The sequence below is a fragment of the Elaeis guineensis genome, chromosome 4, assembly GCF_000442705.2.
Source record: "Elaeis guineensis isolate ETL-2024a chromosome 4, EG11, whole genome shotgun sequence".
Lineage (NCBI taxonomy): Eukaryota > Viridiplantae > Streptophyta > Magnoliopsida > Arecales > Arecaceae > Elaeis > Elaeis guineensis.
Genome location: NC_025996.2, coordinates 141131509 through 141148002, shown reverse-complemented (window position 1 = coordinate 141148002; position 16494 = coordinate 141131509).

The window sequence follows — 16494 nt, the reverse complement described above, 5'->3', positions numbered from 1 at the left end:
TTGATGGTTAACCTTATGTAAAAATTATAATAAATTAATTTATTAAGTATTAGTGAATTAATGAAGGATTAACTAGTAATTAGATTATTGATTAGCTCAATTTGATTGAGTAAAAAGGATTAAATAAAATCTAATTGAATTTGATTCAATTAGGTTTGACCCGATTAGGTTATAAGATGACCTAATCGCTAAGGGAGAATTATCCCTGATTTGATTAGGATTTTGGTTCAATCAATTTTTAATTTGATTAAAATTTGATTAAAAATTTATGAACCTAATTAGATTAGATTTCATATATTTTATTTAGGCTAAACCATATGTGATTTGGTTTGGATTCAAATAAGAAAATTAAGAGTCCTTATTGGAATAAGATTTTTTTTCCTTGCACCAACTCAAATTGCATGCCATATATCTCTATGCATAAAATTATTTTATGTGAGATTTTTTTACACCAAAGAGTCCTTTACCTTATCTATCTCACATCTAAATCTAATTTAGTCATGATAAAAGAAAGATTCTGAAATTAGATTTCAAAATATTTTTTATCAGGAGAATCTGTTCTCATCTAGATCAACCTCTCCATATCAATAAATTTTTTTCTCCTTATATGTATGACATTTTGAGGAGATTTTTTGTGAGAGATTAGCCAGGCTGATTTACTATGAAAAAATATGAAAAAGGACATCCCATATTATTTTGATATATTTTGGGATGTAGAATTGTAAAAGGAGGCAGAATCCTATAAGAGTCCAGGATCACCGGGACTCTTCACCCCACCTCTTTACATGCCTATAAAAGGAGCTTTTGTGGTTTCTTTTATGTGTATAAGATACTAGAAGAGAGATCTTCATGTGAAGGAAGTTTGGGCATGGTTCATGATGTGAAAAATAGAGAGGAGGGTTTTCTCTCTTGGGGTATGCGCAAAAACCTGAATTTCAGATTTTTGATTCTAAGAATTTGGGAAGAGAGAATAAATTAAAAAAATTATTTTTTTTTTATCTTTCTTTCACCTCTTCATCTCCTCTAGAAGTTCATCTTCAATCTCTGAAAAAATTTTAGATATTTGAAGAAAGGATCCAGATCAGTCAAGAAGAAGGTCTTCACACGAGCTAGCACTCCCGAGAAGACCGATCAAATCAGAGCTTCGAGTGGATTTTTCGTAGAGATCAGATGCATGTGCGGCTGTGAGCAACCAGCAAGGCCTTCTGTATCATGTTTCTCAATAGCGACGATCGTCGATCTGTACTCAGATATCGAGTTCTGAACTCAGATTAGAAGTAGATATGATCTAATGCTCACATGCATGCATGTTGATTTTATCTTCAATATTTTTCAGATTTTATATGCAACATAACATGTCATAGATTTTAGAGTAGGTTAATTTGATAATTAGATCATATGCATGTTAGATTAATTTGATTAATCTAATTATCTTTTACTGTAATTTTTTCGAAAAAATTTCGAAATACATGCATGAAATCACCTACACATCCCAACACTTATCATAACAGTTGACCATCATATTAAACTCGGCTTTCAAGTTCAACAATTTTGATACAGCTGATAATACAATATGTGTTTCATATTTCGACCATAGTGGTTCATCAGTATTTCTCAGCATGCGATAGAAATAGCCGTTGCCAACTTCTGGATCGTCCTCCACTTCCTAGTTAAATTTAGGACTAGCAACATCTATAACCATGTCGACCATTCTATCTGTGTTCCTATCCTACTCATTTCTAACCCTTGTAACTATCTCCTACATCTCCCTATGTAGGTGCCAATGCTTATAGTTGGACATAAATCCACTCCTATATAAATGGACAGTCATTGTATCCCTATCAACTATTTCTGTATTACCACATCTCTTACAAGGGCAATGAGCCTGCCTTTGATGCAAGAGTGCCACATTCTCAAAAGCATAATCACAGAAGTACTCTACACCCTCCTTGTATTCAGTAGAAATTATCCTGTTGACTATTTGACGGTCCATCCAACTATGGTCCATGACACACTACCTAAGGATTCTGCATATATAAATGCAAGGCAACAGCTAAATGATTATTCTATCATTTCAAATGACTTATATAATAATTGCATCTTACTATCAGCTAATAGGTATAGAAGGTGCTACTCCATTTAGAAATTGAATTAATTTTATAGGTCAAATATAGTAATCAAACGATATGTAATAGGAATTGAAAAAAATTTCGACAGCATCTTTCCTTAATTAGTTCTCTCCCATACGGTGAAGATATGTGAGGAGAACTAAAAGAAAGTACTGTCTGAAATTTTTTTTCAAACCCTCATCATACCGTTTGATTACTGTAATTATCTATAGAATTAATTATATTTTTCAAACTGTTCATACTGGATAATCAATTGACTAATGTACATAATTCTCCTATCCGTATAAAAATATATAAATATGTGGATGTCGTAAAATATTTACATTAATCAAAAGATAGATCTTTGTCTATATGCAATGCAATATTTTTAAAATTTTTAAATTATGGGGTCTCAAAGTACAGAGCAGCATTACAAATGGAGAGGGTCGGGACGTGCATCCCGCGTATGTGGACTTGGGACATGCCAGACAACTAGGCCATGCTAGCACACCAGCATGGCATCCAGGCAAATCTCATTCTGAAGGTCTCAAAGTACTGAGCAGCATTGCAAATAGGGTTGAAAATGGGTCGGGCTGGGTCGGGCTGCATGTTTCCTTAAGCCCAGTCTGAAATTTTTTTTCGAACTTCGAGCCGAGCCTAGGGCCTAGATTCTTTTAAAATATGAGGCCCGAGCCCGATCCGAATCCAATCAGATCGATCCATATCATTTGTGATGGGTCTGAAGCAAGCTCATTAGTGCTACCGTCCGGGTCTTGCCGATTACCCCCGAGGGCAGATGTTCTCCACCGGAAGCATATTGATCATCGAAGAACTCATCAAGCTACTCCGACCGTTGTCGGAGTAGATGAGTGGGCCAGAGTTGGTCCCACGGTCACTCGACTTCGAACCCCTACCATCGAAGGTAGTGGGGTTACTCTCGCTGGAGAGCTCTTTGGAATGGTTCCACCTCTCGAGAGCACCATCGGATGTAAGATTTCGTACAGCTGCGAGGCTCGTCTGGATCTTATCGGTGACTAAGAATGTGCTTCTCATGCATAAATTAAATTCAAATATTATTAATTTAAATAAATATGATAAATCTAAATTTAAATATTAAAAATTTAAAGAGGAGTGAATGGGGTGTTGCGACAGCTTCATCGCCGTCATCATCGTCATCGCTAATACTCACTAGGCAGGGAAGAAGAACCATTCGATTTGATCGGGGTGCAGGTTTGACGATGCAACACTTCGAAGATGCAATTGGAGAAGAAGGGAGGAGGCGAGGGAAGAAGGGGGTGGTGGGGCATGGCGGATTCGATGAGGGGAAGGCCGATCCGGTGGGGCACAACGGTGGGGGAAGAAGGGGGAGTTCGGGGCAGTGGGACAGTGGCTTTGGGAGGCTACCGGCAGTGCCAGGGGAAGAAGGGGGCTCGATGCTGTGGGCTCAGGAACAGTCGATCTAGTGTAGGGATGCCGAATCTGAGGCGAGAATGGCAGCATGGGGGCTGGGGGGAGGAGGTCGAGGGCTTCGCTGGTGCAGCGGGGGAGAAGAGGGATCGGAGGTAGCAGAGAATAGAATCGAGCCCATTGGAGACTGGGGAGGATTTTAGGACATATTATTAGCGATGGCTAAGTTGCATCGCTAAAGTCGTTGCTAATAATAATTTAATTTATGACGACGGCTTTCCATCGTTAATAACCAAAAACACCATCGCTAGTAAGTCTTTATGCTTTTAATGACATGTTTGATTTCTGTCATAATAAGTTATCAGTAAATAGTAGTATTAGCGACGGCTTGTTTGCCATCGCTAATAACCATCACTAATACGCTTATTTCTTGTAGTGCATGAATATTTTTGACAGAGTAGTTCAACTGATGTCATTAGTCAAAATTATATTTATTTAAATTAAAAATTAATTAAAATTATAAAATTATTTTTTTTACTTCCAAAGTGAATATGTCCCTTAGTTCAAGTTAATGGATGGTAATGAAATATTTTACTTAAATTCTCGGATTGCGGTTCATTTTATATCTTCTGGACATTTTTGCCACCTACTAGGCTTAAAGGTGGCATTTAGTGACCCAAATACGATCACCACAAAGAAAGTGATCTAAAATTATCGATGATTTGAATTGTAGGATGATATGATGTTCAACAAGCAAAAATTCACTATGTTTGATAGGTTATGGTCCGATAACTAAAGATCATCGGGCATTCATGAGTAATCTATTTAGTATTCTATCAGAATTTAAAATTATAGATCATATAATATTAAAATTATGCCTAATATATTTCATAAAAAATATATTTATTAATCATATAAACTATATTATAATAAAATAATAATATATACATTAATATATGAATTATTAATATATTTCATAAAAATATATTTATTAGTCCTATAAATTATTAATCCTATAAAGATATACTAATTGTTATCATAAAATTATTATTTTGTTTATATTTATAATATAGTTTTTGTACTAATATTTATTTTGATTAGAAAAATAAGACAAATAGAAGTGATATATTAAATAATTTTACTATATAAAAATAAAGTACAATGATATATTCTATTATAAATTAAAATTATCATGAATAATAATACAGAAATGATATAATTAATAATATATTAATATATAACATATATATCATGAATATAATATATAATATCAATATAATATAATATCATATATATAATATTGATATAATATATTAATGGCATATTTATATGCTAATTTTTTTTGTTGGATCGAGGGATATTTTTATCCTCAAATTTCAGCTCAAGATCACTATTTGGTGTAATCTTGGATTCTCGACCTCTAAGATGGGTATCCCGTCACCTTGTTTGAGTGGTGATTTAGAAAGTGGAGATAATTTGGGATCACTACCATTTAAGATCGGTATTGCGCAACCAAACACAGCAATCTTATCATCTCCACCGATATCACCTTTCATCTTGGGATAATCATTCATATCAAATGCTCCCAAAAGTTCCCTTAACCTATGCCCCTCAATCAATTAGAACAAAATCTGATTGGCCTACCTCACTGGACCGGGCCCGACACAATTTTTAACAAACTTGGACTCTAGTTTGAGACTCATCAAGTCGGCTGGACTAAGGGGGTGCTTAGTTAGGGAGAGTGAGGTTCTGAAATCGGAATAGAAATGAGTGACTCTCATTCCAACCATTTGGTTGGGAGGAGTTCCATTTCGATTCCAATTCTATGGTGGAATGAAAATAGCCCAATCTACATAGAACTCAATTCCTATTTTTCTCTATGGATTCAAATTTTCATTCTAATTCTGATTTCGATTCTAGTCATGAACGAAGCACTTCGAAGGATTTGGTCATTCCGATTCTAAGCCATTCTGATTCTGATTTCAATTTCGATCATGAACCAAGTACCACCTAAAATTATTGTGGCCCAATAAAGTTTTGGCATGGTTGAACGCCTATGGGATTTAGATAGGCCCAGCCCAACCTGAGCACATATTTAATTGATATTAATATATATAATAATTTTTTCTAACATATCTCGTTCCTCATGTTTGTCGCTCCTCCATGTGATCCAACTCCACCTTTGCTAGGGACCCTCTACATCTCCTCCTATGTTCCTTCTCTTCACCTTCCTCATTGCCGCCGCTCCTTCCCTTTCTTGTTGCTGCTACTGGAAATCCCCCGCCCGCTCCTCCTCTTCCTCCATTCCTTCTCTCCTCCCTCCTTTCCATCATCTCACCTTCCTGTTGACCCCCTCTTCCTTCCCCTTATCGCTGTCGCTACCCGAGATAACCCTGTCCTCCTCACCCTCCTGGTCTTCCCTCCATCTCTCTCCCTCCCCAATGCAATGCAGAACCTACCCTCAACTAAGCTATGGCAGTCCCACGAGTGTAAGGGAACAAGAAATTCTTTATGCACCACAGGCGGTGTGGAAAATCCGGCATGGAACGCATCACTTTATGTGATTAGTCCACGTAGCCATCACTTTCCAACGCGTATTTAATGTCTGCAGTTCTACTTTTATATGATGAAAATATTCTTATTTTTTAAAAAAAAATTATGACATCCTGTGACATATTATGATTTCCTATACGCAGAATGTTATAATATGGTCCAGAAAATTATGACATCCTGTACATATTATGATATTCTGCATCAAATTATGACTTCCTATATGCAGGATGTCATAATATGGCCCAGAATGTCATAATATGACTCAGGATATCGTAATATAAAAGGGGCATTTTTGTTCAATCACTTTTCAACGCGCATTTAATACCTATAACTTTATTTTTTCATTTGAAAATTTTAAATGATTAAAATATCTTTATTTTTTAGAAAAAATTATGACATCCTGTGCATATTATGACATCATACATTATATTATGATATTTTGTGGATAAAAGTTATGACTTTCTAAATGCAGGATGTCATAATATAGACATAGAATGTAATAATTTTTTTAAAGAATAAAAATATTTTAATTATTTAAAATTTTAAATAAAAAATAAAATTATAGATATTAAATATATATTAAAAAATAATAATTTTGTAGATCAATTTTGATAGTGAAATTTTTTGTGTGTGCAGAAAAAAAGTTTTTTTTTTTTTTTTCTCAATCGCTCTGAGCAAATCACCGCACGTGGTGCACAGTATCTGCACCGCACGCGGTGCACAAAGAATTGCTCCACTCACCGCGCACCGCGCGCGGTGCACAAAGAATTGCTCATCTCGACATCCTACGATCACTGCATGGTCGCGACGCGGTGCACAAAGAATTGCTCATCTCACCGCGCACCGCGCGCGGTGCACAAAGAATTGCTCATCTCGACATCCTATGATCACTGCATGGTCCCATGCATTGCAAGAAGCCCACAATAATGCATCGGCGGTTGTGACATGCGCGAAGTGGAAAGGATCCAAACACAACTAGAATCGTACGAGATTGGAATTTTGCATGTCTTATTTATATACGGGATTGGAATTTTGCATAGGAGAATTTTCTTATTCTTAGAGCTGTTGGATAATTTTTTTTTTTTTATAAACCGATGCTTACATCAATCTAATATGAATGTATCTTATAAGATCAAAAAATAAAATATTTTATAAAACCTGCATACAAACTTGATTCTGATGTCAGATTCAGTCGTCGGTGTATTTCATTGCATAAGAAGCGATCCAGTCGACGGCGCTGTTCATCTTTCAATAGACATATTGAGCCAATACCGTTATGCAGTTACGAACGTGTCACGCTCCGAACCCAACACCCGGATCGGATACGTGATGGCCGCACACTCCTTAGAGCAAGCCCTAAAGAATATGCAAGGCCAAATTAAATCATTACAACCTTATCAACCATAATAATTTATTTCAACAATAATTCATAAAACTTGCATAATTACAATTAACATTCCTTCAATCCTCTGATCAGGTATCAACGGTACTCTATCTATGCATCCGATCACTCACAAATCCATACCATAGCCAACCATGGACATCTTGTAACTCTAAGAAGAAAAAGAAAATGAAGGGGTGTGAGCTTTACAGCCCAGTAAGAATTCCCATATCACACCAATATAATAATATAAACTGAAAATAATGATAGGTAATAACACGTAAAAGTCGATGTTCACTGTCCATAATACTGCAAACATTTATAAATTATCTGTTTTATCAAAAGAGATGCATCATCATACGTTAAATAAGTGAAATAATTTTATTCAATGATTGTTTCATGTCTTATCTTTCTATTTTCTTCTATTATCACATCATCTTTAATCCTTTCTTTTTGGCTTTAGCTTTAGCTTTGGCTTTGGCTTTGGCTTTGGCTTTGGACTACCAGGATCATGCGACGATCTTTTATTCGGATCGATTTCTGTGATCTTCCTCGGATCGAAATATTTATGATCTTTCTCGGATCAAAGTGGTCATGATCTTTCTCGGATCAAATCATTCATGATCTTTCTCGGATCAGATTCTTCATGATCTTTCTCGGATCATATTCTTCCACACATAAGCCTGTGGGGGCTGTCCCAGGCATAAGCTTCTGGCAAGCTATTCCACATGACAAGGTCAGTCCAAACCATATTTCTCTTTCTTTTCATTTTCATGAAATTATAATATTTGACTTCATTAATCAATTCAAATTTTGCAATGTAATAAATATGTCATACCCATATAATCATGCCATCAATCGCTGATACATTTGTATTGATATAGCATACTCATGCTCAAAATCACATCAATAAATAACAATATCTCAGATATAACAAATTCATCGATCTCAAATCCAATGATGTAAAATCAATGAGATAAAACCAACGATAAAATAACATATATAATGATGATCATGTACAGGGATTCTTACCTTTACCGGTGACTGATCCAAGCATAAAAATCAATGTTCTTCTTTGATTTATGAATTCTTTAACAAAATATTCCACTCGATATCATTTGCAAACAATCATCTCTTCATAATCCTGATCAAGTATAAAGATCATAATGGAGAAAATTATCGATAATCGATCCTAATAACACAGATTGAGGACCTCTCTTAGGATTAATCAAAATTAGGATTTATCTAAGTATCTAGATCCTCCACTGATCCATAAGACTTCTAGAGAGAGAAAATCCATGAAGAGAGAAAAAGTAGAGAGAGAAAATGGAGAGAAAAATTTTCGTATTCTTCCGATGAGGCAATCATGGTCAAGACCATCAGAGGTCCTATCAGGGTGACTCAATATGAATCAAGTGTTACAATTTCAAATAGGATCGACTAGGATCAGATCTACCGCATGAATTTCGGAGCAATCTCAAATCATCATATTTTTATTTCAAATTTATCCTAGGGTCTATGATGTAATCAGAGAGAGAGTAGAGAAAGATTCTAGAGAGATAAAATCCACAAAAAGAGAAAAAGATCTAGAGAGAGAAAATAGAGAGAGAATCTAGAGAGAGAAACTGGAGAGAGAAGGTAGAGAGAGGAGAGAGAAAATTTTTCTCTCTTCTTCTTTTTTTTATTTTATTTTATTTTTATTTTTCTCTTTCTCTTTTTCTTTTTTTTTTCTTTTCTTTTTCTTTTTCCTTTTTCTTTTCTTTTTCTTTTTCCTTTTTCTTTTCTTTTCTTTTCTTCTTCCTTCTTTCCTTTTCTTCCCGTGGCTTGTTTTTGACCGAAACAAGGGATCTTTGATCCCCTCCTTGGTTGGCCGGCCGGCGGTGCAACCGACGTGGGGATGGTCGGCGGTCGAAGGAGAGGTGATCCGACGGCAAGAGGCGGCCAAACTGATGGTTGGCAGTGACCACCGACGACGGAAAACGGCAAAAATAAGAATTTTTTTCGCAACAAAATCTGACGACTCCAGTCGCCAGCGAGCGTGCACATCGACACGGAAAGGAAGGGGAAGGAGAGAGGAAGGGGAGGAGGCTAATCTCCGTCGCCGGCGAAGCTTTTCCGGCGAGAAATTGGACGTCACAGTGATGGGTCTTCGTGAGAAATTTCCGACGATTGCCGTCGTTTTGCCCCGAGATTTTTGATGGAAAGGAGAGAGGAGGGATCTCCTCCTTAAATAGGGCCGGAGGGAGCTTGTCTCCGACTCCGATTGGGAGCCGGTGAACGGAGGAAGAAGACTCCCTTAGGGAGTCTTCTCCCCTGTTTCTTTCCTTTTTTTTTTTTTTGGTTTGGACTGTGGCTGATTTTGGGCCGGGGTGTTACATTCTCCTCCCCTTCAAATAATTTCGTCCTCGAAATTAAGTTATGTTGTTTGAAATATATTTCAAAGTATACATTCTTCATATCATTCTCAAGCTTACGATAATGTCTTATATATTATTTATTTCTCATGATCTTCCAATAAATTTTATATGTAGACTCTCATCTTAAAAAAAATCTCAATCTTCTATATCAGTTTAAGTAACAATATTAATTTTTTTTTTAAAATGTGAGATCTATATTAGGACTTTCTAAGTTTGAACTAATACCAGAATTATTAAGCTGTTAATAAACTTGAGATATCTAAAATTTTTTGGCATTATCTACAATGAAACAACCTACTGACAAAAATTATCAAGCTATGATCAGATTAGATTAAAATTTATAGCATCCTTTCATTATCAATAAAATCCTTCCTTATTTGCAACTAATGTATTCCATCATAACTTTTGATTTAAAGGATTAATATTTCTAATCAATTCAGACCATCACGCTTTTGCTGCGCACTCTGATCTCAACTTACCAAATTATATAAGTCTATCAAAGATAAAATATCCTTATATATTAGATCAATCCAAGATAGATCCAACCTTCAAATTTCATATAAGACTTAGGGCAAAATTTTAAGTTTTTTTATCTTTACTACCTTCGGGTATAGCATATAAAAATTAAATCTTGATCCACTTTCTATGTTTGAAATCATTGCATAAGTTTCATCACTCTTCAAAAATCCGATATGTCTAGAATTAATTGGAGTTAATCTTAAATTTATCTTACAATCATTTAGATAATTTCTAAATCAATCTTCCTTTTTAAAAGAATTAATTCTAACTTGACAACTAAAAGAACTCAAGCCAACATTCTTATGAGTAGAATCAACTTGATTATTTCTTATAGAGCTCTCTTCATCACAACCCTTAATATTAATCGATAAATCCATAGAAAATCTTGTCCCTTGTATAAGTCATTCAAAATTTAACACTAGCAAGATGTCTTAGTTCAATTTAAAAAATATATCTAAACTTTGACTTGAATAATTAATACACTTCACCATCTTCAATAATCATAAAAAAAATTAAAAAAAATCTAATCCAAAGATAGTAATACGAATTATTAAGGATTTCATCATAACCTGTATATCATATTTTGACAAAATAAATTTTCTTCTTTAATTTAACAACAATATCAAAATACTTTTGATCCACTTAGAAAAATAAACTATTGACTTGAAATTCAATGCAACTTGAAAGATCAAGCAATCATATTCAGAATATGATATTTTGAGTAACCAAAAATTTCACCAAGATGTGTATCTCATATTCTCATAATAAAATTTAAATATATATATATATATATATATATATATTTCATCTAAGATTGGGTTTCATATATGACCTCTTATAGGTTCAGTGTTCAAAAATATTTCTCTCTCATACGATGTAATTTCTTCTTAGACCATACCCTAATTAACTTTCTTTGATAAGTCCAAATTCATAATGCTCAGACAATTATCATCGAAATTAAAAAAAATTATCATGATCTTTAATCATATAAATTTTACATTCCAAAATCCTCTAGTATACTCAACATAACTTATCAATACCTCCCACTTTATTCCAAGGTCAACTCCTTTCATACTTAGGTCAACCTTACTAATTGAAATCTAAGATATAACTCGTCAATTTTATTATAGATAACATATGCCACTTATGCATAAATTTCATCTTAATATCTATTGATTCGAAATCTAAATATTGAATCTTCTCTTTTATATCTATCATATTCCTCATGATCATAACCTAAGTTCAGATATCACTAGAATTACAATTCTGAATAATTATAACCTTAAACTCAAATACCGCTTAAATCATATTTTCTAGTGATCATAACCTAAACTCTAATATCATTCTATCATACCTTTAATGATCAAAATCTTAAACTCTGATATTATCAATCATACTTTAGTGATTATAATCCCAAAATTTTGATATCACTTATATGACAATCCCTAGTGACCTTAAACTTGGGCTCTAGTACTGTTCTGTCATATCCTAATCACTTGTATCATTGTCTCCGAATAAACGTAACCTAAGCTCTAAGCTCAAATGCCACTCTGTCACATCCTATTGATCTTACATAAAGTTTTAATATCTCTTCATAATCTCTAGTGATCTTAAACCTAAGCTTTGATATTATTCTATCACATCCTAATCATTTATATCGTAATCTCCAATGATCATAATCTAAGCTCTGATACCATTCTGTAATATTCTAATCACTTATATCATAATCCCTAATGATCATATCCTAAGCTCTAATACCATTCTATCACGCCCCGAACCCAACACCCGGGTCGGATACGTGATGGTCGCACACTCCTTAGAGCAAGCCCTAAAGAATATGCAAGGCCAAATTAAATCATTACAACCTTATCAACCATAATAATTTATTTCAACAATAATTCATAAAACTTGCATAATTACAATTAACATTCCTTCAATCCTCTGATCAGGTATCAACGGTACTCTATCTATGCATCCGCTCACTCACAAATCCATACCATAGCCAATCATGGACATCTTGTAACTCTAAGAAGAAAAAGAAAATGAAGGAGTGTGAGCTTTACAGCCCAGTAAGAATTCTCATATCACACCAATATAATAATATAAACTGAAAATAATGATAGGCAATAACATGTAAAAGTCGATGTTCACTGTCCAGAATACTGCAAACATTTATAGATTATCTGTTTTATCAAAAGAGATGCATCATCATATGTTAAATAAGTGAAATAATTTTATTCAATGATTGTTTCATGTCTTATTTTTCTATTTTCTTCTATTATCACATCATCTTTAATCCTTTCTTTTTGACTTTAGCTTTAGCTTTGGCTTTGGCTTTGGCTTTGGACTATCAGGATCATGCGACGATCTTTTATTCGGATCAATTTCTGTGATCTTCCTCGGATCGAAATATTCATGATCTTTCTCGGATCAAAGTGGCCATGATCTTTCTCGGATCAAATCATTCATGATCTTTCTCGGATCAGATTCTTCATGATCTTTCTCGGATCATATTCTTCCACATATAAGCCTGTGGGGGCTGTCCCAGGCATAAGCTCCTGGCAAGCTATTCCACATGACAAGGCCAGTCCAAACCATATTTTTCTTTCTTTTCATTTTCATGAAATTATAATATTTGACTTCATTAATCAATTCAAATTTTGCAATGTAATAAATATGTCATACCCATATAATCATGCCATCAATCGCTGATACATTTGTATTGATATAGCATACTCATGCTCAAAATCACATAAATAAATAACAATATCTCAGATATAACAAATTCATCGATCTCAAATTCAACGATGTAAAATCAATGAGATAAAACCAACGATAAAATAACATATATAATGATGATCATGTACAGGGATTCTTACCTTTACCGGTGACTGATCCAAGCACAAAAATCAATGTTCTTCTTTGATTTATGAATTCTTTAACAAAATATTCCACTCGATATCATTTGCAAACAATCATCTCTTCATAACCCTGATCAAGTATAAAGATCATATATGGAGAAAATTATCGATAATCGATCCTAATAACACAGATTGAGGACCTCTCTTAGGATTAATCAAAATTAGGATTTATCTAAGTATCTAGATCCTCCACTGATCCATAAGACTTCTAGAGAGAGAAAATCCATGAAGAGAGAAAAAGTAGAGAGAGAAAGTGGAGAGAGAAAACTTCGTATTCTTCCGATGAGGCAATCATGGTCAAGACCATCAGAGGTCCTATCAGGGTGACTTAATATGAATCAAGTGTTACAATTTCAAATAGGATCGGCTGGGATCAGATCTACCGCATGAATTTCGGAGTAATCTCAAATCATCATATTTTTATTTCAAATTTATCCTAGGGTCTATGATGTAATCAGAGAGAGAGTAGAGAAAGATTCTAGAGAGATAAAATCCATAAAAAGAGAAAAAGATCTAGAGAGAGAAAATAGAGAGAGAATCTAGAGAGAGAAATTGGAGAGAGAAGGTAGAGAGAGGAGAGAGAGAAAATTTTTCTCTCTTCTTCTTCTTTTTATTTTATTTTATTTTTATTTTTCTCTTTCTCTTTTTCTTTTTTTTTTCTTTTCTTTTTCTTTTTCCTTTTTCTTTTCTTTTTCCTTTTTCTTTTCTTTTCTTTTCTTCTTCCTTCTTTCCTTTTCTTCCCGTGGCTTGTTTTTGACCGAAATAGGGGATCTTTGATCCCCTCCTTGGTTGGCCGGCCGGCGGTGCAACCGACATGGGGATGGTCGGTGGCCGAAGGAGAGGTGATCCGACGACAAGAGGCGGCCAAACCGATGGTCGGCGGTGACCACCGGCGACGGAAAACGGCAAAAATAAGGATTTTTTTTGCAACAAAATCCGATGACTCTGATCGCCGGCGAGCGTGCACATCGGCACGGGAAGGAAGGAGAAGGAGAGAGGAAGGGGAGGAGGCTTACCTCCGTCGCCGGCGAAGCTTTTTCGGTGAGAAATTGGACGTCACAGTGATGGGTCTCCGTGAGAAATTTTCAGCGATTGCCGCCGTTTTGCCCCGAGATTTTTGATGGAAAGGAGAGAGGAGGGATCTCCTCCTTAAATAGGGCCGGAGGGAGCTTGTCTCCGACTCCGATTGGGAGCCGGTGAACGGAGGAAGAAGACTCCCTTTGGGAGTCTTCTCCCCTGTTTCTTTCCTTTTTTTTTTTGGTTTGGGCTGTGGCTGATTTTGGGCCGGGGTGTTACAGAACGCACAGTCGAATATTCTGGAGAAGTGGATGGTCGTCCATATGCATCATCTTATCCTGAATCCAGTCAATCACGATCGCAGAGTTACTCTCAATGATGATTCATCTTGTCCGTAACTCCTGTCAAGCACAGATGATGCCTGCTTTGCTGGTATAGAGCTCCGTTTTTGAGACGGTGGGTTCAAAGAGATGCGAACCTCCATCTTTGATGCTATCATGCATCGAAGTTAATCTCGACAAATTCTAAAGATAGAGATTCTCATGAGATGAGGATCAGCTGTTGGATAAACTTCAGCGGTTGGATAAGGCGAGGGCCCTTGGAGAAGTAAGTGCACTAAAAACGTGAGTTGAAATGTGAAGCGAGACGGAGCGAGAGAGTTCCCATTGTAATAGTAGGATATTAGATGGAAAAGTTATAATTAGAGGACTGGGCAATGGTAAAACATCCAGGATTAGTTAAATAGGAAAAAAGCATTGTCAAGAAGGAAGAGTGCAATTTTAGATTCATCAGAAAGCTAAAAATTTACTTCCACCTCAACCTTGCTTGCAATACAACCTACAGTTTCAATGCAAATATTGCGATGGATACATCCGTGCACCACAAATACCTGAGATGATGCTTGCAAATCATAAACCAAAGAAATAAGGAATTCAAATGTACATAAACTACAATATTAACATTGCCATGGCTGGTTGTCATTGTTCTCCACCATTTGTTGCCACCGCTATTGCTGGGAAGTACCATCCAAATGACCGTTAAACAAGTTTTAGTTATCGGTTAAATAACAAAAAATTAAAAATTGGAGATGATGACAAATGTTAAGGTATAAGAAATAAGAGGAGATAGGGACAAAAGGTAAATAAAAAAAATAAAAAAACATACATTCTTCCCACACCTGATTAATTCAACCGTTTAAAATTAAACCACAGAAACCACATACACTCGGATCTTAAATGATTTAAGTGGATGGGCAACACAGGCAACTTAACTCGCGAGCCAACACGAAAACAATTACTATAGTATAATACAATATCGCATTTATATTTAAAAATAAATATATATTAACATATATACATGTACATATTCCAATTCAACCTAAACATAATTACGTTTACATTTACAAACTTTTTAAAAAATAAAGATATATATATATATATAGGATATCAAATAATAATAATATAAATTTAAGTGTGTGTAATATGTATGAAATATCTTTTTATAAGGATTGTTGCCATCAAGGATCGGTCTAACTCAGATCGATGAGCTAGTCAATGAGCTGCAGAGCTGGATAAGATAGTCAAGGGATCCAAGTAGCTCGTTGGTGATTTCAAAATGATGGATGGTGACTGAATCTTCACTCCAACATTCTGACTGACTTTGAAACACTAAAAGCAAGGAAAGTTTATTTGCTGAAAATTTTTTGATAGATGACCCTTCGATGTCTAAATCAAATTACTTCTACTCAGAGAGAGATAAAGAGGGAGAGTCAGTGGGTTTATGAAGGAGAGGAGAAGAGAAAGAGAGAGAGCTTAGAGAGTCTAGGGGAGCTCGAAGTCAATAGAGTCTCAATATTCCTCCGCTCTATACTTAGTATGGAGTTGGCTTATGAATTCCAACTTCAAACATAAACTAATTTGAAAGATCTCCAAGTGTAGTTTGTATAGACAAAGATCGAGCCTATCAAGATTAGAATTTTGTAACATGTAAGGAAGGCCATCGAGGGTAATTGCTTGTATGTCCAGAAGATATCGTCAGATGTGTATTTTACGGTTACGAAGATCGTTCTGGTATTATAGGCAAGATATAATCGGGTGGTGGAAAATTCTGACATCTTTACATATCTTGTAGAGTGTCCATCTAGTGGAAACTAGGTGGCTGAGGTGAGAATT